Here is a 24,118-nt window from a genome sequence, read left to right as displayed (position 1 = left end):
TTTTATAATAGAGAGAAATGTTATTTATATCTCCAGCTCTTGCTTAGTCCAGGCAAATTATAGACAATTGTTTTACTTTTTATTTAGATTTTTAGTTTTTAGTTTTTGTTTTTCTCAAGATTCTAGCATTCTAGCAGCATTCTGAACAAGCTGAAGACTTCTAGTAGCACAACTAGGAAGTCCAGAGAAGAGGGCATTACAATAATGAAGTCTAGAAAAAACACTTCGATGTGAGCTCAAAAATTACTGGTACCCATTACAAAATAAAGAGCAAAGATAAAAAGCTTTTATGCTAATATGATCATTTACAAGCAAACGTAAACAACATCATCAATGCCAAGCTTTACAAACTGCTTAATGCAGTCCATTTTCATGGCAGGCCACAGCCCATTCTGACAGCAATGGGAATAGGACACAAATCACAACTTCACAGTGTACACTCACACGAACACATCCATAGAAATTCCTACTGGGTTAATTTTGCATTGTGAATGAACCTAAAATTTAGGTCTTAGAGATGAAGGAAGAGAAATATAATACCCGAAAAAACAAACCCTGCTCAAACAGTGGCCTGGCCAGAATTTGAACACATTCTCCTGGAGAGGAGAGGCAGTATGGCCATGTAACACCAGAATCTAGAACTTGGTGCAGTCCCTTTTGGAACAACACAAAGTCTTTTCCCATAATGGTGGGTGGCATAGTAGTGCACTGGTTAACTGCCTTACAAATTAAGAGTACTGGGTTGGGCATGGCCTTGTGTTCATCACCAATTTGAATGAGTACTTCATTGTCCCAGTGTCTCCCATCCAAAACTTTCCAGGCCTTATTAACTGACCACCCTAAATTAGGACAATGTGAGTCACTATATATTGGTTTGTGCACAAATGTTTTCTGCAGTGGACTGGCACCGCTTCAAGTTTTAGTGCATATTTTGTGCCCAGTGCTGCTACGATGGGCTCTGGCTCTCATCACCCTGAACTGGGTTACCAGGTTAGAAAACTGAAGGAGTGGAAAGTTTAAAAAACTTGAAGAAATTTTTCATATTCTTGATTTCCTTAGATCCTCAGGAATTCCCACCAGAGAATTTCAATCTGGTTTAAATTTTGAGACCAGGAACGGCATTCCAAAATGTCATTTCAGCCAGCTTTTTGTTGATTTAATGTATGTGGAGGAAGAGATTCAAGCTGGAAATTCCATTAGCTTTCTTACAGGGGCAGCCAGGTTTTGAATATTGTGATGCTTAATAAAGTTTGTGATGCCACTTATCTTCAGTAAGGCCTGAGGGCCAGTGGCCCCACAGCATTATAACAACCTCCACTACATAAACTCTAAGCAGATTATTAGGAATGGCCGTACACCTGCTTATGCATGCAATTATCTAATCAGCCAGTCATGTGGCAGCAGCACAATTAATAAAAGCATACAAGTGAGGAGCTCCAGTTAATGGCCACATCAGACACCAGAGTGGGGAAAAATTAGATCTCAGTGATGTCAACTGTGGCATGATTGTTGGTGCCAGATGAGCTGGTTTAAGTATTTACACACACAAATGTCTGTAGAGCTGACTCAGAATGGCATGCGAAATGAAAAACATACTGAGAGCGGCAGTTCTGTGGATGGAAGCACTTTGTTCACAAGAGCAGTCGGAAAGGCTTGATCAGATCAGATGACCACTCAGTACAACTGTGGCGAGCAGAACAGCATCTCAGAATGTACAACACATCTAACCTTAAGGCAGATGGGCCACAACAGCAGAAGACCATGTTGCTTTTCACTTCTGTCAGCCAAGAACAGAATGCTGAGGCTGCAGAGGGCACAGGCTCACCATAACTGGACAACTGAAGACTGGAAGAACATAGCCTGGTCCGATGAATCTTGATTCCCGCTCACAGCTGGTATTGTCAGATTTTGGTGCTGATGGCTTGAATCCATGCACCCAACCTACCTTGTGCCAATAGTCCAGGCTGCTGGTGATGTAATGGTATGGTGAATGCTTCCTTGGCACATTTTGGGCCTGTTAATACCAATCAATTATCACTTGAATGCCAAGGCCTATTTGAGTATTGTTGCTGACCATGTGTAATCTTCATGGCCACAGTTTACCCATTTTGTAATGGCTACTTCCAGCATGATAATGCACCATGTCACAAAGCAAACATCATCTCAAACTGGTGTCACGAACATAACAATGAGTTCAGTGTTCTTCAGTGGCTTTCCCAGTCAATGGATCTGAATCCAGTAGAAAATCTTTGGGATGTGGTAGAACAGGAGAATTGTAGCATCGATGTGCAGCTGACAAGTTTAGAAATTGTGTGATGCAATCAAGTCAACATGGACCAGAATCTCAAAAGAAATGTTTCCAACATCCATCCCATGAAGAACTGACGCTTTTTTGAGAGCAAAACCCATTATTAGTATAGTGTCCCTAAAAGTGTGCTTAGTAAGTGTATTTTCTCATTATTGTTTTTACATTTTAGAAATGTAGTTTCATAAATTTGCTTGTATACTGACTGATTGTTCTTTTGTATTTGTATTCATGTTAAGTTAAAGGTCTTTAACTGCTTGCTTTAACTCTTACCCAAGAAAGGAATTAAGGTCCACACACCCTGAGGCTGCAATATTAACTGTTATACCATTGTCTTTTGACCTTTTAAATGTTTAGAAAGTCCTAGTAAGCAAATATACTTATAAATGCATAAATAAATAAATAGAAATGCATATGTAGTTTAGGAACCATTTACACACAAAAAAACATGAATGAAGAGTGAGAAAAATGCCCGTTGCATACTCAGTATAGTCTGCTCTCGGGAAGAGTTTTCTTTGCTCTTTTCAGAAGAACATTTGTTAGTCTGCAGATGTTTCTGGAACGCATTATGGTCCTCCTAACCGGAGAGTTATTCAGTAATCATGCTTGTTCTAATTATCATATTAATGTTATCTTTGAGTTTTTTTTTTCTTGATAGCTGTACATTGTGTTAAATAAAGTCCAGTAACTTAAGCTGCCGAGCTCTGGCAGGATACAGTAATGCTGGATATCTTTGCCAAGCCCATAGAGGTTTACTGGGTGACCTGCTGACTGCCAGCGTTCAGCTAGTCTTGATTGTTGGGCGTGTGGCCATCCTTTTTTGTCTCTTTTTCCTCCTTTTTTGTGACATTTTAATGAAAAATGTATGAAAACAGGATAATGAGCAAATAAGTCAAGTCTCAAGGGGCCTGCTTGGCTGGATTATGCTGGAAAAGGTCATGAGGGTATTTATGTTGATTTTCACTTTTCTTTTTTTTTTTTCCAGTGCAGTAAGTACTACATGTATCCTTTCAGTAGAAATGATGCGACAGAAAATTACTAATAACATAATGATCATTTAAATGATTATCTTTTTGAATAGTCACCTTGAAGGCAGGGGAGCGTTTGGCAGAGATGGAGATCTTCATGGTATGCCAATTGCTGATAGGGACTCCTAATATCATTAGTCAAGACGGAAAATACTGACGTTAGTAACACTTCCACAATATTCTCCACTGTAGGCTTTTGAAGAGAGTACATTGATGTCTTATTGGTGAGTACAACAAATGCTAGCCTGGAAATGTTTTACTTTGTATATTTTGGGGTCAACCTTTTCAGAAAGAAACTAGCAGACTGGGTTGTTCGTTGTCTTGCGACCAGTGCTGCCAGGATAGTTTCCTGTAAAGAGAAAGAAGGGCTCAGAAAATGGATAGAAGGACACAATTAAAGATCATGCAAAAAACATAGAGAAACATTAAGTCTTCCGTTTGTGAAATGGATCCTAGGAGATCCCCGTTTGGCACACGCAGGGGCAACAAAAGCACTTGTTACCAAGGCACAGGCTTCCCTCCTTTGCTCACCTTTAAAAAATATGTTGAAGACTTGCTCTGCATGAGATTTCTTGTACACACTTTCACAAATCACTGCTGTATAACAGAGGTATTGTTCATATCCAACAGCTGTACTCCAGAAGATTTTTGGGAAACAGCTCTATCACTGTATCCGCCTTGATCAGAGAACGCTTGCAGATGGATTCTTTTCCTCTGAAAACTGAAAAGATCACAAAGGCACTAAGCAACGTTGTGTTTGCGTAAATGTGGCATTTTCCACATAAGGTGTGGATTACCCTGAGATTCTTTGGAAAGGCCGAGTGAGCGAGCGAGCGAGCGAGTGAGGGAGTGAGGGAGTGAGAATGCTTGAAGCTCCATATAAGGGCACAAATCTCAAACAGGAGGAATTTGACAAAGTAACCATTCAGACATTCATGTCTGGGAGCAGCCTTGCTTCTTAATATCCATCCATACATCTATTTTCTAAATTTCAGGCTCATGGAGAGCCAAAGCCTAGCTCAGTTATATTAGACACAGGGCAGAAATTAGCCCTAGCGGGAACAAACCAATATTAATATACAGTAAAGCTTCGTGGAGCTCCTAAAGAGACACACAAAGGGAACTTTAGCATCACTGCAGGCCTTTTACACACAAGAGAGAGACACCAGAGTACAAAGAAAAGCAGCCACAGGAACACAGGAAGAATATGAAACTGCGATTCAAGTGGCAGGGCCCTGTAGCTCTGTGGCAGCAAGTCCAGGCACTGTGCCACCTCTGTTCCTGTTTTCTTATAATGCTATAAACAACATCTAACTTTTCACAGCATATTCAGTTACAGTCATTTTTAAAACTACGTTCATCTTTGTTGATTTTCCTGAACAATCACTTCGGGTCTAGCCTTAGTTTGTCTACTTGTCTACACTTGGAATCCTTTAATCATTTCTTAAAAGGAATAGCAATAGATGCATATCTGGAGAGCAAAGATTGAACAAAGCTCTTCTCCTCCATTCCATTAAGAACTGAAAATTAATTTTCTGCATAGTCTTTAGAAACCAATTTTTGGAATTATTTCATCTCTAGATACCCTTCTCGCAGGCAAGAAAATAGCTTCAGAGATCTTGCATATAAACTTGCAGAGAAAAGGGATGATCACCAAGTGGCATTAAAAAAACATCAATAATAGCAATTTGAGAAAAAAACAAAAACAACACTACTTTTCTGTTTTGTCAAATCATAGAGCCCTGCCTGCTTTAGTCATCGCATGATAAACTGTCCAACTGCCCACGCCAATAGTCCTTACTAAGCACTCCATTTCTGCCTCTGTTTAAATATCTCCTTGCTAAGTGAGGTTTTGCAGAGAAATGAATGTGGTAACAGTTGTTTTATTTGCCAGATAACATAAGAGAAAGTGAATTCTTACTCACTCACATGTGTCCTCAGTAAATCAAACAGCATTACATATTGCAGGAAAAACAAGAGTGCATTATGAGTACATCATCCATACAATAAGGCCACACAACGTAGAATTCAGAATCACATTCCAACATTAACAAATCAGTACATTTGCAAATAAAATGGTGGTTGTTATTAACCCCTTCAGCATAATTTGACTATTCTTGTCAAGTAGGGTCTGAGAGCAGAGAAGAAGCTCATATAACCACAGAGCCATTTCTGCTAAGACAGTTCGTCAGGTGATTCACAGATAACTAGCAATAATGACTTTTATTTAGCTGGCTGCCGAAGCAACTAACCAAATTCAGAGGTTTGCACAATGGAGACAGGCAGGATCATTACAGAGCCTCTCCAGTTTGTACAATTAAACCAAACTAGAACAGCAGTGAACATCCCTTTGACACTAGTCGGCCTTGTGACCAGCCAAGTTTCATGTTAGCGGTGCTCTTCGATGTTTGTGCGTCTGGTGACCCGAGCCCAAATCGCACGCCTGCGTATTGCCTGTGTGGCGTTTAAACATCCTCTTCATGTCTGTGTAGGTCTTCCCCTTGGTACTCTGGAGTCATCCCACATCCCCAGAGACGTGTGTTTTTGTTCGATGAACTGGTTATTCCAGATTGGCCCAGCAGGCGTGAATGTGAGAGTAAGCCCTACGACCTGACTGCTCAGCTCAGGCCACGGAGAACTGCAGTGGTTGTCGGTTTTTGTTCCAGCCATGACCTACTTTTAGTTTTAACTAATAGCCTAATTAAGCAGACTCTGATATACTGCATTAGAGCTTTATTGTGTCGTCATAAAAGGACACAGTGTTAACCTTCAGTAGGAATTAAAAAAGCACACGAGTAAGTCTTCCAGCTCATGATATTTAGATTTTTTTTTTTTAAATGTCATTGTTATTTAAGCAGTTATCTGCTAATGATTTTCCAGTTGAAAATATTATTAAAATTTCCACTACTCCATAGCTTTTAATGCCTGTGTACTCTCTTTATCATTATTTGGATACGATTTAGAGGAAACACTCTATAAAAAATTGAAATAAAAAGAAGAAAATGAGAGCTAGACTCCTAATTATTGAAACCTAGGAAAAAAATACAGCATTCTCATTGAATTATCCTCATGACTATAAACGAGAATAGGGAAAGGCCAGTTAATTGTATAAGTGGTATTCATTTTTTTCAATTATTTCCTGGGAACGAAAAGCAGACACAAGGGCCAGTGACAGGAGCAGCTACTTCATTGCTGCTTCTGCCATCATTAGTAAGCAAATGAATTAGAACAAACAAGGATTTTTAGAAGAAATTAAACTGCCAAATCTTTAAAAAAAAAGATTTGTATAGCTTAGTCATACTCTTTAGATTCCTTTAAAAAGCTGAGCTGCTTTTGAGGCAATTCATGTTATACTAATGTATGCCATTTTTCATTTAGATAGATAGAACTTTATTTGACCCCAGGGGGAAACATCACATTTTATAAAAGCTCTTTAAATAAACACATAAATAAATAGACGAATACTGATATATATATATATATATATATATATATATATATATATATATATATATATATATATATATATATATATATACACACACACACATTATGGTCTGAACATACATCAGAATGACTAAAAAACAAGAAAATTAAAAAGAAAGTAAACTTCTGCCTTGGCTGTCACAGTCCCAGTGAGGCATTATATTGCTGTTTGGTATAAAGGAGCCCCAGTAGAGTTTCTTGACCCATTTCTGCTCAATAATTTGTTGGCTGAATGATCTCAGTGTTAGTGTGTCAGAGAGAGGATGTGCAGCGCTGTTGATAAGGGCACTCGGTTTTGTATTAGTTCTGTCCTTTGCTATGACTTTCTGGTGGTCTAGAGTGTGACCCATAACTGAGCCTACCCTTGCTTTGGTGGGCCTCTCTTGAAATGATGTTACCATCCCAGCACACCACAGCACAGAAATCCACACTGGCAATCACAGAGTTATAGAAGATGCGAAGGATGTTGTTACTAACATTCAATATACAGTTTACTCTGCCCTTTCAATTATAGTTCTGTGTTACAAGACCAGTCCATCCTGTCATTGATGTGGACCCTTAAGTACTTGTAGAAGACTTTTTGTCTAAAATCTACAAATGTGGCAATCATGACCGACTGTTCCCAACTTTACCCTTTTTGTTTCTCTTTTCTCTGTGGTACTGATTTGACCAGTTTACCCTTCCTGAATATTTCATAGTACCCCAAAGTGGACTGAGCAATGACACCACCTTTGGCAAATGACTGTATGATTCAGTCAGTCACAGACAGTACCCTGTAGTGAAGTTTATTGTTTAATGCCCAGGGAGGCACTCGGTAGCCAAAAGAAAAAAAAAATCAAATGGACTTTCCATATTCTGTGTATTGTATTTTATTGACCCCCTTCTTTTTGAAACCCACTGCACGCCCGACCTACCTAGAAAGGGGTCTCTCTTTGAAATGCCTACTAGGGTTTTTATTTGGGAGTTTTTCCATGTCTTCTTAGAGAGTCAAGGCTGGGGGGCTGTCAAGAGGCAGGGCCTGTTAAAGTCCATTGCAGTACTTCTTGTGGGATTTTGGGCTAAGCAGAAATAAATTGTATTGTATTGTATTGTATATTCTGCATCTTTCATCAACTGCCAGTTTTATTTGTCTTACTGTTTAGTTATTAACTGATATTAATTTACTTCCATTTTCATAACTCTTCTATGACTAGAACCTACAAAAAGAATGACACTACTTGTCTATATGGTATACTGTATATGTTTGTATCAGCACTATTCCATTTTTTTATCCTACTATAACTGCCTTTTCTTAAGTGTACCATATCTTAATGGGGGTGTGAGGTTGTTCCCCTTCGAGGATCTCACTTAAATGTGAATGTTACTTTATACTAATTGTGGATTCTAAATGAAGTTTCATTACAATGTGGGCACATTAACGATAGATAGGTTTAATCTAATGTTATCGATGGCACTACAATAGCACCTTACTAGCCTTATCAAAGCAAGTTCCTGCCTATTTTCTAAATATTTTTCCCATAGGTCCCCTGAGGGTATTTGATGTCCTACAAGTGATTTTTGGAGAGTTAGATTTTTCCAAGTGTATGTCAGATGACAGATTTTAGCTTGTTTTACTTTGATACAAGAATACATACTGTTTAAATAGTAGGGTAAAAATATATATTAAAATACATGTTTTTTCATTACAAGATCTAAGTTTTTTTTTTAAATTTCAGATCTCCAAGTGCCCATGAAAAAGATACACTTGCTGCATTGCTTCATATGGGTATAAAACTACCTCAAAAGAGCAACGTTATATTCAAGATCCTCAAGCACCAGGTGAAGAAAAGGTCATTTTTCTGTTTGCAAGATGAGATGAGTTAACGATTTAAGACCCTGTCCAGTTGACAAGGTTTGCATTGCTGAAATGATCGCATGTATGTTGGTATTTTAAGATGTCTCATTTCAAGCCAAAGGAAATGACTTTGCAGTGAGTAAGACTGCAAAACCCTCCAAGCCTTCCCAGTCAGCCCTGATATCTTTGTGGCCAGCATTATCAGTGCTTCTGGAGGGGAGGGAATGTGTTTTCATCGTTTCATTCTTTTTCACTCTAATATTGCAGTCCATTTTTAATGTCTTACTGTAGTGCTGTGCACAGTTTGTTCTGTTGCTAACATTTTATCTGCTTTCATTTTTGTAAATGATACCCTCAATTGTATGCTGTATTCTGAGTTTCAGATACTGCGTGTCTGTTGTTTAAAGGCAATTTGTGACAGGAAAGGATGAAGCACTGCCATGGGCTACAAAGCCTTACTCTCTGACTTTGCCTGCCAACGTTTTTGCCTGCACTTGATGTGTTAAATGAATAAACAATCCAGTTCTTTATGTGTGTGGCCAGTGGGAATTCACATTTAATTAACACTTGTAAAACGCAAACAAATGAATACCTGTTAGGTTATTGTTCTCTAATTGCCGACATACCTAAGCTTTTGACCTCTGTCATGGATTAGCCATTGAGGCTCTTTGATTCTACGTAGCATGTGCTTTGTTTTGTGTTTTTTTTTTTTTTTTACCTTTTTTCAGTTTTGAATACTTGCTTTCAGTTTTAATCCTCTTTTCTCTGCAATTTTGCCCACATTAATAATCGGTAATCAAAACATTTTTCCTGATTTTTAACCATGTGATCATCTGCTGCTTCGTTCTTGTTCTCTACCAGATCTCTGACTGCTTCTGGCCCCGTCTTCTTGTCCTCTTGTTGTCAGACCCACTGTTTAATAAGGTTGCTAGCCCCTTTAATCCTCCTATGTATAGCTCACATCTTGGAGGATGGTCAGCTGTAATGATCAAAGGGGGTACTGTAAATATCCATAATGAGCCGGCCTGAGAATGCAGTGACATGACACCACAGACCTTATTCACATGGGTGGTACAAAACACAATATTACAAATCTTCACTGTCTTCACATCAGCTGGTGCTCTGTCTAGCTGTTCCCTAGTGCAGTGCTCCATTTCAGAGAAACATGATATTTAAAAAATGGTAACCTGATGAAGTAAAAGCCGAGTGATTTACTTTGGTCTCTTTGTTTTAATAGTGTGCTTTGAATAATTAAAAAAGACACAAGAGTCCTATCCAGACGAAATTGCATTTGAGATATAAACTCTTTGGAAGCAGGGTAGGACACCTCTTACACAGGATACTGTGATATTGGAAATGTCAATGCTCGGCTTAAATACACCAGTGAAGTAAGTGTGTTAAGGGGACAGATGTAAAAGAGCATAGAACATAAGAAATTTGACAAGCGAGAGGAGGCCATTCAGTCCACCAAGCCCATTTCTTTAGCTAATAGCTAAGCTGCCTCAATATCTCATCCAGATTCTTCTTGAAGGTTGTCAAGGTTTCTGCTTTGACTACATGTATTTGGTAGTTTGGTCCAGAGTCCCACAACTCTTTGCATAAAGAAGTACTTCATGGCTTCAGAGTTAAATGCACTCCTCCTTAATTTCCACTGAAGTCCCCGAGTATGTGATTCACCCTTAAGTTGAAAGAATGTTGCTGGATCTACATTATCAGTGCCTTTGAGGATTTTAAATACCTGGCTGAGGTCCTCACACATTCTCCTCTGCTTGAGACAAAACAGGTTTAGTTCTCGGAGTCTGTCAGTGTAGGACCTTAACTTGTGGGATGCACTTGGTCGATCCCCTCTGCACAGCTTCAAGTGCTGCTATGTCTTTCTTGCACAAAATACTCCAGATGCGGTCTTACTAGTGCATTATTGAATTTGAGCGTAACGCTCTTTGAATTATATTCAACATTTTTTTTTTAAAATAACCTAACATTTTATTTGCCTTCTGTACATTACATTTCATTAGTCAATGAAAATATTGTGTCAACATCCACCCCTAAATCCTTTTCAGGGGTTGCTTCATGTATGACAGTATCTCCCATCTTCTATTTATAATTGATGTTTCTCTTGCCCATGTGTAGCACTTTGCACAATTCTATACTAAACTTCATTTTCCAAGTATTTGCCAAGTTCTGAAGGTTTCCAGGTCATTCATCCAAAGATTTATTTTTCCTGTCTCCTCAGTGTCTGCCATCTCTTCAGTTTTAGTGTTATCTGTGAATATCACATGTGTACTGACTGTACCAAAATCACTGTTATTAATATAAAACAGTAGCAGTAATGGTCCAAGGACAGACCCCTGAGGGAATCCACTGATGACCTGCTCCATGTGGATCCTTCTCCTCCTCATAGGCCAAGGAAGGAGGTGTAAAACAATCACTAACAGCTCTTCTACTTCTGTTCTTGGAGTTGAACAAATCCCGGGTGAGGTACAATGGTGACACTCATGCTTTGTCCTCACCTCCTCTCATTCTGGTGGCTACTTAAAGGAACTGAAAATGGGTCATCATTCGATAGCACCAGTGACCCCCAGAACAAATCACTGAGACGAGGAACACACTTTTCTAAATAAACAATCAATGTAGCCTCTAGTTTCTTTTCACCATTCTTTTCTCTAAAAGAAATTAATTTAGATTTCCCAGCTAGTATCATAACAGCTTCTAATGTTTTGACTAATTTATATAGTCTTGCATATTATTGAAATTCTCTAGAGGTAAAAATAATGGAACTTTGTATCTTTATTTCCTTATAAGCAGAGTTTGTCTACTTTCAGCCTATCCCTACTGTATTCTCACATATGTATCAAAAATCGAACAAACAGATCTTTGCCTAGATGATCATGCCTATGAAAAAACAGTGAATTTCCTTGTTATTAATTCTGTGATACTTAAGCTACTTCTCCAAAGAAAAGGGCCCCATAAATTTTACCTCACTTTCACGTTCTCTTCACATTCAGACTAACCACAGATTCTTTCAGATTAATGTGAAAATTTCACAAATTCATCTGCTCATTCTGTTTCATAGAATGGTAGATGTTGTGTGCTGTACATAAGGAGTATGAAATGCTCCCTTGGTGTCAGCGTTTTACTGTTCAAATTCTGCAGCTAGTTAATGGCCTTTTATTCCATAGAAAGCCTAAATTTAGTCCAAACATTGATCATTTGTCACATGGAGTAAGTACTACAAGTCTTTTTGGGAAGGACTCCCAGATCGTGCCATAAGACCACATTACCACTTTCAAAATGAAGCAGCCTGCTTGGTTTATAACTTTGGACCATGTACTCGGGTTACACCGCTCTTGGCCTCCATCCACATTTGTGATCTGTATTACATTCAGAACAGTGGGTTTGGCTTAATAGGCCATGAGTAACTCCAGATTGTAGTCATACCATATGTACTGGCTACTGTACATTTCTGTAGTTAGCCTGCAGTATTTGTCACATGGGGTCACTGTACAGGGGCTGCACATCATCGACTGCTTAGCAATTTCCATCCCTGATCTCACAGTCATGGAATACCCTACTCATCATAGTTGGAACCATCTTTGAAAATTCACTATCCTCTGCAGAGTCTATTTAACATCTGAGGCATGCCATTCATATACTGTATGTCCTATAATGTGGGATTAGTTCCCATACCTTTAACATATTTTCAAACAAGGTGTTTTTTTTCTGTACTGGTTGTTTATATTAGTTATCCATTTAAATTCATAGTCTGACTGGTGATATACCTAACTGGCTTATGAAAGAGTTTACTACAATTGGCATGGTAGACTGCCTGGCTGTTCAGCTTGGTCAATGAAGTGCTATGATGGAAGAAAGTTTCCAATATCCTTTAAGCAATGGCGAATTTGTGTGTCTTTCTGACATCAATGGAATTAGGTTCCCTGTTTCACCATTTTTGAATTCAAGGATTGGATTCTGAACAAATTCACATTTTGGACTTTCCTTTTCTTCAGCATTAATGAACTTGAGTTATATCAGCCTATTTGAATTGTATTTTATTTTTTCACTCTAAAAAATAAACCAATATAAGAATATAGGAGCAATTAGGCTATTCAACATAACATAGCTTGTCAATCCCTATACACCTGTCCTCTGCAAAACATCTTCAACTCTGAAAGTTCCCAAAGTAATACTAGTTATCATGCTACATGGTCACTTAGTCTACATATCTACTGCATGGCTCCTAATGAGAAAACAAAATTGTAACCTTTCAGTGGAATTACTTGAAAATGAAACTTACCCTTAACCAGGTTTCATCTGTGCCCCGTTATTCTTACTGAAAAACTTGGTTAAAAGTAACAGCTGTTATCCATTATATAGATTAATTTTGAACAATTCTACCATGTCATCTCTTAATCCCTGCTTGTTTAAACTTAAATATGCAACTATGAATAAACGATTTACATTTGTTCCCAACACAGTACTGTATTTAGCAGCACAAAAATGATTAATTTAAACAATATGTAGTTTACTAAAGAAATAATAGCAAAATACAAACCTACTTGTCAGACAGTAAATTACATATGTGGATCAACTTGTTACAATAATACACCGTTTTCATACCTCTGTCACTTCTAAAAAAAATAGATTTCATGCACAAATAGTGAAATCAGAATTCCAGCTAACAACAGTTACTCCAAAGGTCATAAGAAAATAAAAATATCCCCTATAGGATTTATACAGTGTACTAAATACATCCAAGTATAAAAGGCAATGGAAGCCCATGGCTGCAGGAGTTACAGTGGGATGCAAAAGTCTGGGCAACCTTGTTAATAGTCATTATTTTCCTGTATAAATCGTTGGTTGTTACGATAAAAAATGTCAGTTAAATATATCATATAGGAGACACACACAGTGATATTTGAGAAGTGAAATGAAGTTTATTGGATTTACAGAAAGTGTGCAATAATTGTTCAAACAAAATCAGGCAGGTGCATAAATTTGGGCACCGTTGTCATTTTATTGATTCCAAAACTTTTAGAACTAATTATTGGAACTCAAATTGGCTTGGTAAGCTCAGTGACCCCTGACCTACATACACAGGTGAATCCTATAATGAGAAAGAGTATTTAAGGGGGTCAATTGTAAGTTTCCCTCCTCCTTTAATTTTCTCTGAAGAGTAGCAACATGGGGTCACAAAACAACTCTCAAATGACCTGAAGACAAAGATTGTTCACCATCATGGTTTAGGGGAAGGATACAGAAAGCTGTCCCAGAGATTTAAGCTGTCTGTTTCCACAGTTAGGAACATATTGAGGAAATGGAAGACCACAGGCTCAGTTCAAGTTAAGGCTCAAGTGGCAGACCAAGAAAGATTTCGGATAGACAGAAGCGACGAATGGTGAGAACAGTCAGAGTCAACCCACAGACCAGCACCAAAGACCTACAACATCATCTTGCAGCAGATGGAGTCACTGTGCATCGTTCAACCATTCAGCACACTTTACACAAGGAGATGCTGTATGCGAGAGTGATGCAGAGAAAGCCTTTTCTCCGCCCACAGCACAAACAGAGCCGCTTGAGGTCTGCTCAAGCACATTTGGACAAGCCAGCTTCATTTTGGAATAAGGTGCTGTGGACTGATGAAACTAAAATTGAGTTATTTGGGCATAACAAGGGGTGTTATGCATGGAGGAAAAAGAACACAGCATTCCAAGAAAAACACCTGCTACCTACAGTAAAATATGGTGGTGGTTCCATCATGCTGTGGGGCTGTGTGGCCAGTGCAGGGACTGGGAATCTTGTCAAAGTTGAGGGACGCATGGATTCCACTCAGTATCAGCAGATTCTGGAGACCAATGTCCAGGAATCAGTCACAATGCTGAAGCTGCGCCGGGGCTGGATCTTTCAACAAGACAACGACCTGAAACACTGCTCAAAATCCACTAAGGCATTCATGCAGAGGAACAAGTACAACGTTCTGGAATGGCCATCTCAGTCCCCAGACCTGAATATAATTGAAAATCTGTGGTGTGAGTTAAAGAGCGCTGTCCATGCTTGGAAGCCATCAAACCTGAATGAACTAGAGATGTTTTGTAAAGAGGAATGGTCCAAAATACCTTCAACCACAATCCAGACTCTCATTGGAACCTACAGGAAGCATTTAGAGGCTGTAATTTCTGCAAAAGGCGGATCTACTAAATATTGATTTCATTTCTTTTTGTGGTGCCCAAATTTATGCACCTGCCTGATTTTGTTTGAACAATTATTGCACACTTTCTGTAAATCCAATAAACTTCATTTCACTTCTCAAATATCACTGTGTTTGTCTCCTATATGATATATTTAACTGACATTTTTTATCGTAACAACCAACGATTTATACAGGACAATAATGGCTATTAACAAGGTTGCCCAAACTTTTGCATCCCACTGTACCCACAGGCTATATTTAGTAGCCTGAGTGTAATGCTGCCATTGCATGGTTTCCTTGAGTGTCCACACTTATGTTTTTTCATTTATTTTAGACAAAGGCGTCTCATTATTATGTTAGTATAAACAAAATGGACTTTCATTCTTGTTTATGAAATCTGCATCTGGGAAATGATTTTCAGGCCTGATCTCTCTTTAGATCTAATTTGAATAAATCCATGTATTTTAAACTTTACTGCCCAACCTCAGAATACACACACTGTGCTTTAGACCCACTTTATTTGTGGGTCGAAACACATGGAGAGTGATTGGGTAAGGCAGCATTGTAAACATTGATTCATGCATTCCTAACCTTAAGGGTGACTGATATGTTTCTGTGAAATGGTGAACTTGCAGTGACTCTGCTATGCTGAGAGCTGTTTCACTTGTTTACTTAAAGATAAGGGTCTATTATAAGCAAAAACTGCCACAGGGAGGAATTCAAGCTTCTCCAATCTCTTATCAGTATATTAGCATGTGCTTTCAGTTGTTATATAGCTTTAGTTCAATGATGCACTGTGCACATTAGTTGAACATTAACAACATTTATTTGCATAGCACATTTTCATGCAAATTATGTACTGTAGCTCAAAGTGCTTTACAAGATGAAGAAAATGAAGCAATACTAATTAACAAAGGTAAAGTAAGGTCTGATGGCCAGGACAGACAGAAAAAACAAAAAAATAATTCCAAAGGGCTGGAGAAAAAAACAAAATCTGCAGGGGTTCCAAGGCCATGAGACCGCCCAGCCCCCTTTAGGCATTCTACCTAACATAAATGATCTTAATCAGGGCTCATAGTTTTCAGGCTTCACGTGGAAGAATTAGATGATGACAGTCATATATAGCTCTGAACTTCAATCCATCAATGTAGGGACTGCACAGTGTTTTGATCAGGTGGTGGTGGCGCAGTTCACCACCACAGAAAACCGGAAAAAGAACAGGACAGAAAGTAGGGGTTAGTACGGATTGTGGAGTCATGAAAAAAAATGATAATTAAATGCATATACAGAATATCAGGATTACATTAAAATAAAACTATGAGAAAGCCATGTTAAAGTAATGGGTTTTTAGCAGTGTTCCACCATATTAGCCTGACGAATTTCTATCGGTAAACTATTCCAGATTTTAGGTGCATAACAGCAGAAGGCTGCCTCACCACTTCTTTTAAGTTCAGCTCTTGGAATAATAAGCAGACACTCATTTGAAGATCTACGGTTACGATTTGGAGTGTAAAGTGAAAGACATTCCAAGATATAGGATGGAGTGAGATTATTTAAGGCTTTGTAAACCATAAACTGTATTTTAAAGTCAATTCTAAATGACATGGGTAACCAATGTAGTGACATCAAAACTGGATTTTCTTTTCCTAGATAAGTTTCTGGCAGCTGCATTCTGCACTAGTTGCAGTCGATTGATGTCTTTTTTGAGTAGTCCTGAGAGGAGTTTTTTGCAGTAATCTAGTCGACGGTGTGAACTAATTTTTTAGCATCTTACAAAGTTATAGGGGGTCTAATTTTTGCTATTTTTCTCAAGTGAAAAGATACTATCCTAGTAATCTGATTAGTAAGTGATTTAAAATTTGGGTCAAAGTCAATAATTACCCTTAAATTCTTTACCTCTGTCTTAACTTTCAAGCCTATTAGATCAAGTTTATTTCTAATACCCTTATTATATCCATTTTTGCCAATCACTCAGATTTATGATTTCTCCATATTCTGTTTGAGAAACCTACTACTCATCCATTCAGAAACACAAGTAAGACATTGTGTCAGTGAGACAAGAGAGTCAAGGTCATCAGGCGCTGTTGATAAATAGAGTTGTGTGTTGTCAGCATAGCAGTGTTAGCTCATATTATGCCTTGAGATAATCTGGCCTAAGGTGTGTTCATGTCATAATGTATGTCATACTGATAACTATGGTCACGGTAGAGTTGTGACTTAATGAAACCTCCAGGATCCATGACCGAACTATAAGTGGAACAATTTATGAAATCATAATTAAGCTGCAGCCTGAAGATGTGTACCAAATATCGTGTCATTGAACCCGCTTACCAAGCTATTATTGTCATACATTACAATGCTAACCAAAATCAGGTTTTCATCTCTGTGCCTGTCCCAGTCAGCAGGCCAAGAATGAGTGGTCTGATTGTAACTGGGCTAGAAACAGTAATAAGTAGGTTTTTCATCTTTGACTTTAATGCTGAGCTTGATGTGCCTGTCATGAAGGATTTTTGATAGAATCGGGTTCATGCTAAAAAGACATCTAATTAATTGTGCTTAGGATTCAAGTGTATTGTTTGATTGTAGTTCTCATCCAAATAAAGTGGTACAGCTCCTTTTTAAAGACTTCAGTTTTTAAGACAGTTTTAAATGAAGCAAAAGAATAAAAAGGAGAGAAATACATCTTCATTTGGAATTGTTACAGTAGACACAGAACAGAACAATGTACTTCTTTAAGTAATGAACATTTTGTTCATCCACATCAACAGCACACACTCTCCTCAAGTGTCTTTGAATGTCTGTCTGTGAAATCACAAAATCGTAAATTTAGAAATCATGTTTCGTTTTGAATCTGATATCCATTCTCTCTTTGTATTATCTGCCTGCCAGATTTATACATATCATTTTATGTTTTACTATGGCAACAAGACGGTGTAGAAATTACTACTTCAGGCTTGATCACTGTGTAAATATGAACTTTCTCTGTAAAGGTGTGTGTATGTTGGTTTAATTGACGTGTTCTGCAGTTAAGTGCAGTCAAATCCAGGGATGGATCCAGTCTTTTCTCCATTGTGTCCATGTGCCTCAAAGAAATTTAAAAGAAAAAAGTTTTAGAAAATTAATTGGCATATATTGCACTTAAATTTAAAATGTTTGCAAACTACTTTCTAATTGATGTGATGCATACAGTAAGCCTATACCTCTTTAAATGAGATTTAAATGGACAAATGAATACATGCTTCATTGTGCCATTCCAAGACATACTGTATATGAAATTAAACTGTTGTAACCCTAACATATTATGGACATCATCATTAAAATGATTTCAAGCATAAATTATTTAACAGTATATTTGTAAGACTTAGAAGATAACTTAAACCTTGTCAGACAAAAATACAGAAGCCATTATAAATAATCTCAATGTATTTTCATCCTACTTTAGAAAAACATTACGGATAAATGTTTGCATTAGAGACTTACTGTAAATATATTTTGCAAGAAGGCCACCAGAGACCTCTTAAAAAAAGCTCTAGCCATTCAACACCCATAGTGGCTACACTGAAAGCCTAGCTGGATAGTGTGTTAGCATTGGACCAGACCTACTAATGGTGTAAACATGGCAGTCTTCTGCTTATAATTTTCTTGAAATGTATCCCTAATTCTATTGAAAAGCAAAAGCCATACATACCCATGAAGACTCTACAAGATACACTTCACACTCTCAGTTGTTGTCTTTATTAAGTAATCAGTTATTATTTTATTGTACCACACACTACAGTAGAAGAGCTGTTAACACATAAGTATACCTTGAGGTCTGGTATTTAGCTGGGTTGAGTTTACGCATGCTTCCCATGCCCATGTGTGTTTGTTCTGAATCCTTTCAAAGGTTAATCAGCCACTTTATATTCACTTAAATATGAATGAGTGTGCATAGGTGTGTGAATGAGCCCTGCAATTGTCTGGTATCCCATACAGAGCTGCTTCCTGCATTAAGCCCAATGCTCAAGGAACGAATGGACTCCAGTTGATGGATAGATTGCTTTTACTGAAATGAGCACAAAAGTAAAGAAGGGTTCTGGTACAGGTTTTCCAAGACCAGACAGAAAACATACTAAAGCCCTGCAAACTTTTGAAATTAAAAAAAAATACTGAAACATTTGGCTTCTACTTTCCCCTTTTCTTTGATGTTTAATATCTGCAGAAAGGGTGGATGTGGCTAAAAATCTCACATGACAGTTACTTTATTTTGTCATGGCATCAGACAGAGGCAATTTTGTTTAAAAGAGGGCTTTAATTTTGCAAGTGGCTAGATTTAGCTCACTACAAATGATAAATCTTAATGGAAATGTTTTACCACAAGCCTCTGAACTGGTTTCAGCAGCATTCTTCTATACCATGTCCCTATTTAAAATGCAAAAGCATACTTCCAAAACAACCTTGAACTTCTGAGTTCAGAGACATATCAGTAATGAAGATGTTTGGTGGTTTACAGTTTGAAGACACCAACTAACAGCAAAAAAATGATTGTGGATGATATGCTGCAAACGGTCTGTTTGTTTTCTTAAAGTCAAATAGTCTAGGACAAAGTTGAGGACGCCAGAGACTTTCTTGCTACATCTGTAACAAAAACTTAAAAACTAACCCTAGATGGGGTGTCAGTCAAGTATGGGTGATCCATACAGTCATATTCATTCATATATGGCCAATTTAGAGCCTCTGTTACACTTAAAATGTATCCATGGGATGTAGTAGAAAACCAGAGCACTCGCAGAAAGCACACACAGACATGGAGAAAATGAGCAGACTCCACTTTGAAGATGTAAGAATATTCTACTCTGCTTAGCTTGTATCAAGACAAGTTATCTAGAAACCGGATTGATGGAATAATGGCGTATGCTTACATCCTTGAAAAGAGACTGTGTAGTTTGTTATTAGATGGATTTAAAACAATTGATCATAAGCTCTTTAAATTCTCATGATGTAATCTGGGATATCTTGTTACCCACAGGCTCAACCTGATTTCACAAAAAGCTGAAAATGAGAACTATAATATGGAATATGTGCTTAGCTGAGAAAATGGCCATGAATTTAGAATTATTTAGACTATTCACATGACACGTTATTGTTTTAGTGTTACTTCACAATGGGAGAATCTGTAGTTTAAATGTGTTTAGAGGAAAGTGGCCAAGTCTTAGGGATGGCATTTGATGATGCAATTTTTGATGTGGGATGACACTGTGGCACTGTAGTTATCCCAGAGTATGCAGATCAGTACTTGAAGCAGGCTGGTACTCCTAGTACGTAGAAATGGCACCTCTTCTTCACCATAGAGTGCCAGCACCTCTTCTTAAAGTAATGCTGAATACAGGCAGCTCTTCAATAATCTTCATGGGGGAATCCAGGAACCCTCCAACCCAAACTATTTGATCGAATGTCACTGTATCCATAGAAAGACTACTGCCATTCATTTGTTTCCATTTTCAGCACTGGTTCAGACCTTGGCCATGCTCAGCACACATTCAAATAAAGCACAGAAGAGAATCCTCACCAGTTGCTCCAAACACTGCAACTGACCTATGGCAAGCCTCACTTGAAGATATCTTTAAATCATCCATCCATCCGTCCATTATCCAACCCGCTATATCCTAACTACAGGGTCACAGGGGTCTGCTGGAGCCAATCCCAACCAACATAGGGCGCAAGGCAGGAAACAAACCCCTCATTTACAGATATCTTCAAATGATTAAGAGATATCTCAAATGATTTAAAGATATCTGGAAATATTTAAAGATATCTTGAAATATTTAGAGACATCTTTAAAGATTTAGAGATATCTTTAAATGTTTTCAAGATATATTTAAATGTTTTAAAGATATCTCTGAATGATAATTTGGCTTGCCATAACCGACCACTCTAAATATGAAGGAGCAGTGACTTTACTTCACATTTTGTGAGACTGCTTCCCTAGTGATGAAGAGTAAGTTGAGCAATCCTCCAAAGAATACTTATGCATTCCTTAGGGCTGGTTATACTCCACGCTCAGGACACTTACCCACATGCATCATGGTTGCCACGCTTTCCTGGCGTTCTTCTGATGAGTCTTCTGAGCATGATGTCAGAAATTAACGCAAAAAGTGTACAAGGTGCAGTACCAGCAAAAATATGGGTGGCGTGTGTGTTCAGGTTTTGGTACGTGATGTCAGCATCATTGTTTACTATCAACATGTGACTGCAAGCTGCAATGCAGCCCCAACAGAATAAATCTGCGCGCTTCAATGTTTGATGAATGGTTAAATGCAGTGAAACAAATCATCAAACCTAAATGCTGACATCTTAATGTATTCATGGTGCTTTTCCTCATCCACTTCTCGCATAGGCAATACAAGTATTGCAAGTGATGACAAGTGATATAATAAATCCATAATTGAATCTTTCACCCATTAACTTACATGACTGTTCAAGTGACATGATATGGTAGTCTGGAAATATGTTGCAAGTTCAAATAAATCTACGTTGCTTTTTTGTTACTGCTGTGCTTTATTAAAAACGCAATATCTAGGGAATATTTTTCATTTGTCGATAAATAGTCTAAATAAAAATTAAATGTAAGCTGTTTGGCTGAGATAAGTGGAAAGGGTTTTCAAAAATGTCAGTGTCATAGGTAGTATGTCATGAATAAACCACCACCACACAGAATCTAGCTGAAGACTGTATTGAAATCAGATTGTTAAAGCAAGGCTAAAAGAAATAGACATGACTTGTGTAATGTAAAGGATGGGCCTCAGTCAATCAGTTGAGTGAACAGTTGAGTGAAAATATAGTACTGAAGATGGCATGTCATTGTACAATCTGTCATACTGTAGTGCTGCATGGTGCTTACAAAGGATTTTTGCTCATTTCCTTGCTCTTTTAGGTCACTGTCCTTAGATGGATGCCTTGCCTAGCTTCATTAGCATAGAAATCATAGACAGAATAATATAGGTTTATAATGATGCCCATTTGACTGGTGGAATGTCAGCTCAGACTGCTGCTGACTCATTGATGAAATCATCCTCAGGTAATGCTACTCTCAGTGGCATTACATATCTCTTTTGAAAGGTCTGTTGTCCCCACTGACTATTACAGAAGTTCAAGCTGATGGCAGCACTGTCATGTGGTGCAGCAGAGGTATAGATGGGTGATGATCTGACCAATATAAATAAGTAGAAGAACCTGCCTGTGTGGAACGGTAGTGAAGTATGTTTCTTGGCGGTCTTCCTTCCTGAACACTGCACCTGGCTTTTCAGCTTCTAGATCTCAGTTTCAGAACTCTCCATCCACATGTCAGAGGGGACCAACATGGCAATTTTTCCAGTCTGTGCAGTGTTTGGTGCTTTGCTGAGTCAGATCATAGGTCTTCTGCTTGTTCTGCTCCTGGCAGTAATGTGATGCTGTCTGGTGCTTGCCAGCATCGGCCTAATGGATTCTTGCTCATTTCATTACTTTTTAAGGTGGCTCACTTTAGCCACACTAGTTGGAAATTGTTTTGACTATTAAAGGCTTGCCCTTTTCATAGGCTGCCCTGCAGCAGACTCTGAAAATGCTCATTTAAATGATGGAATGCAATCTCATACTGCTGCTAACTCAATGATGAAGTCATCACTGACTTGGCTGATGCAACACTCAGCCTTTACAATAGTTCTTCTGAATATGGTATGGTAGCTGACGGCCAAATAAACCTCGACTTCTCACTGCAAAAAACAAGTAAGGTCGGGACTGAGGTACTCTGTTTCCTGCCAAATCATCCAAATTGGAGTAACAAGTTATAAGTTTATGGATGCCTGCATTCAACAAAGCAGGCTGGTATTGACAGAGTAATTGTTTTTGCTGTTGTGGCTTACATAGTTTTTCATGTGGTAGGGCAATTTGTTTCACATCTGTTATCTCAACACTTGTAGATCTTAGGCATTCCTTCATGAACTCACTGAGAACAGGTGCTGCATCAGGGCTTAATAATAATAATAATATTTACATATATATAGTGGTTTTCTCAATATTCAAAGTGCTCTCCATGAAATTCTAGAATGCACTCAGGAAAATAAAGTAAATTAAAGCTCATACAACTGCTGTCATGATTAACAGATCTTAGTGTAACTGAATAAAGCAGAGATCCATCAACACCAGCTCATTTGCAGTATTTATTGAAGATAATGGCCATACATGGACCTGCATCCTTTTGGTTGCAGTTTCAGCACCTTTTCCAGCTGCTGCCCAAGAGACCAAAACTAAACTGCTAACCATAACGCAATAGTTGCCCACAGAGTGGTGCCCAAGGCACCAGCCCATCTCAAGTGTTCGTTTCAAATTAAATGGCAACCTGGGCTTAAAACGTTTTCTCCATCCGCATTACGAACAAGGCGACCAGATTCGGGTTCCCCTTTCTCCCTGCGTAGCCTCTCCAATTCGTTCTGGTTTTGTTTAGCCGTCTGGCCAATGGTAAGCAGTGCTCGTAAATTCCTTGTTGAGATCATTGTTGATATGAATGTAGTGGTTTCTGTGTCTCACATCCTGTCGGCACATTTCCTCCTCTCTCTCGCTCGCTCGCTCGCTCGCCCTCTTAAACTTCTTGAGCGGCGGGCGTCCTGTAAGTGTCGCGGCTGCAGACGCGCGCGTGCATGAGTCGCGGGTGCGCCCCGGAACGCCGATATTAACAGACGTGGTAAGTGCTTGAAACTGACGATGTTTTTTTTGTTCTCTGTGACTTTTGTGCCTTTTGCTCTGCAGAATAAATGCAACGAATGACGGTAATGACATGTTAGTTTATAAAGTCTTGCCAAGTTAAATAAAGAGGACAAAGTGCCGAGAAGATTCGTGTGGCACCTGACACTCCACTTGGTTCTGCATTTAAGACTGCACCCAAATCAAAATAAAATAAAATTCAGTAAAATAACACATTCAGCTTACGTGTCCGTTTTTGCCTCCATTTAGTTAGCTCGAACAGGATTGACGAATACTGCATACCGGCCAGGTGAATACTGTCACGCACTCGCTGCCCAGGGAGACTTCAAAAAGAAAGAAGTGACACTCGGACGCAGCGCTCGGTATTCAAGCTGTCTGACTGTTGCCTTGGATGACCTGCGGATGTCCTGAAATCGAAAAGGCATTTTCAGTAATGGGTGGACTGGGGTAACGTCGGTTTGTCGTTACTTTGACAAGAAATTGATAAAAAAAAAACATATATACATACAAGGCAGTTGACAACTGACAACAAACATAAGAATTGTTCATACGATGAAGAG

At 38.5% G+C, this 24,118-nt stretch overlaps 1 protein-coding gene and 1 long non-coding RNA gene across 2 annotated transcripts in view; one reads left to right on the top strand and one right to left on the bottom strand.

Moving 5' to 3' along the window:
- LOC120537324 lies at positions 1 to 24,039 on the bottom strand. The gene is made up of 3 exons (XR_005635296.1): positions 23,784 to 24,039; positions 3,865 to 4,054; positions 1 to 3,682 (listed from the first exon to the last, which is right to left on the bottom strand). It is a non-coding gene; the product is annotated as an uncharacterized LOC120537324 (long non-coding RNA).
- Positions 23,378 to 24,118, top strand: part of fhl1a (four and a half LIM domains 1a) — a 54,276-nt gene continuing 53,535 nt past the window's right edge. Inside the window, exon 1 of the mRNA XM_039766197.1 lies at positions 23,378 to 23,538. The gene's annotated coding sequence lies outside the window, so the exon portion shown is untranslated. The remainder of the gene's footprint in view (positions 23,539 to 24,118) is intronic.

The sequence above is a fragment of the Polypterus senegalus genome, chromosome 10 (assembly GCF_016835505.1).
Source record: "Polypterus senegalus isolate Bchr_013 chromosome 10, ASM1683550v1, whole genome shotgun sequence".
NCBI lineage: Eukaryota > Metazoa > Chordata > Cladistia > Polypteriformes > Polypteridae > Polypterus > Polypterus senegalus.
Note: the sequence above shows the minus strand (reverse complement) of the source record. Positions and strands in the feature narration are given on the sequence as shown.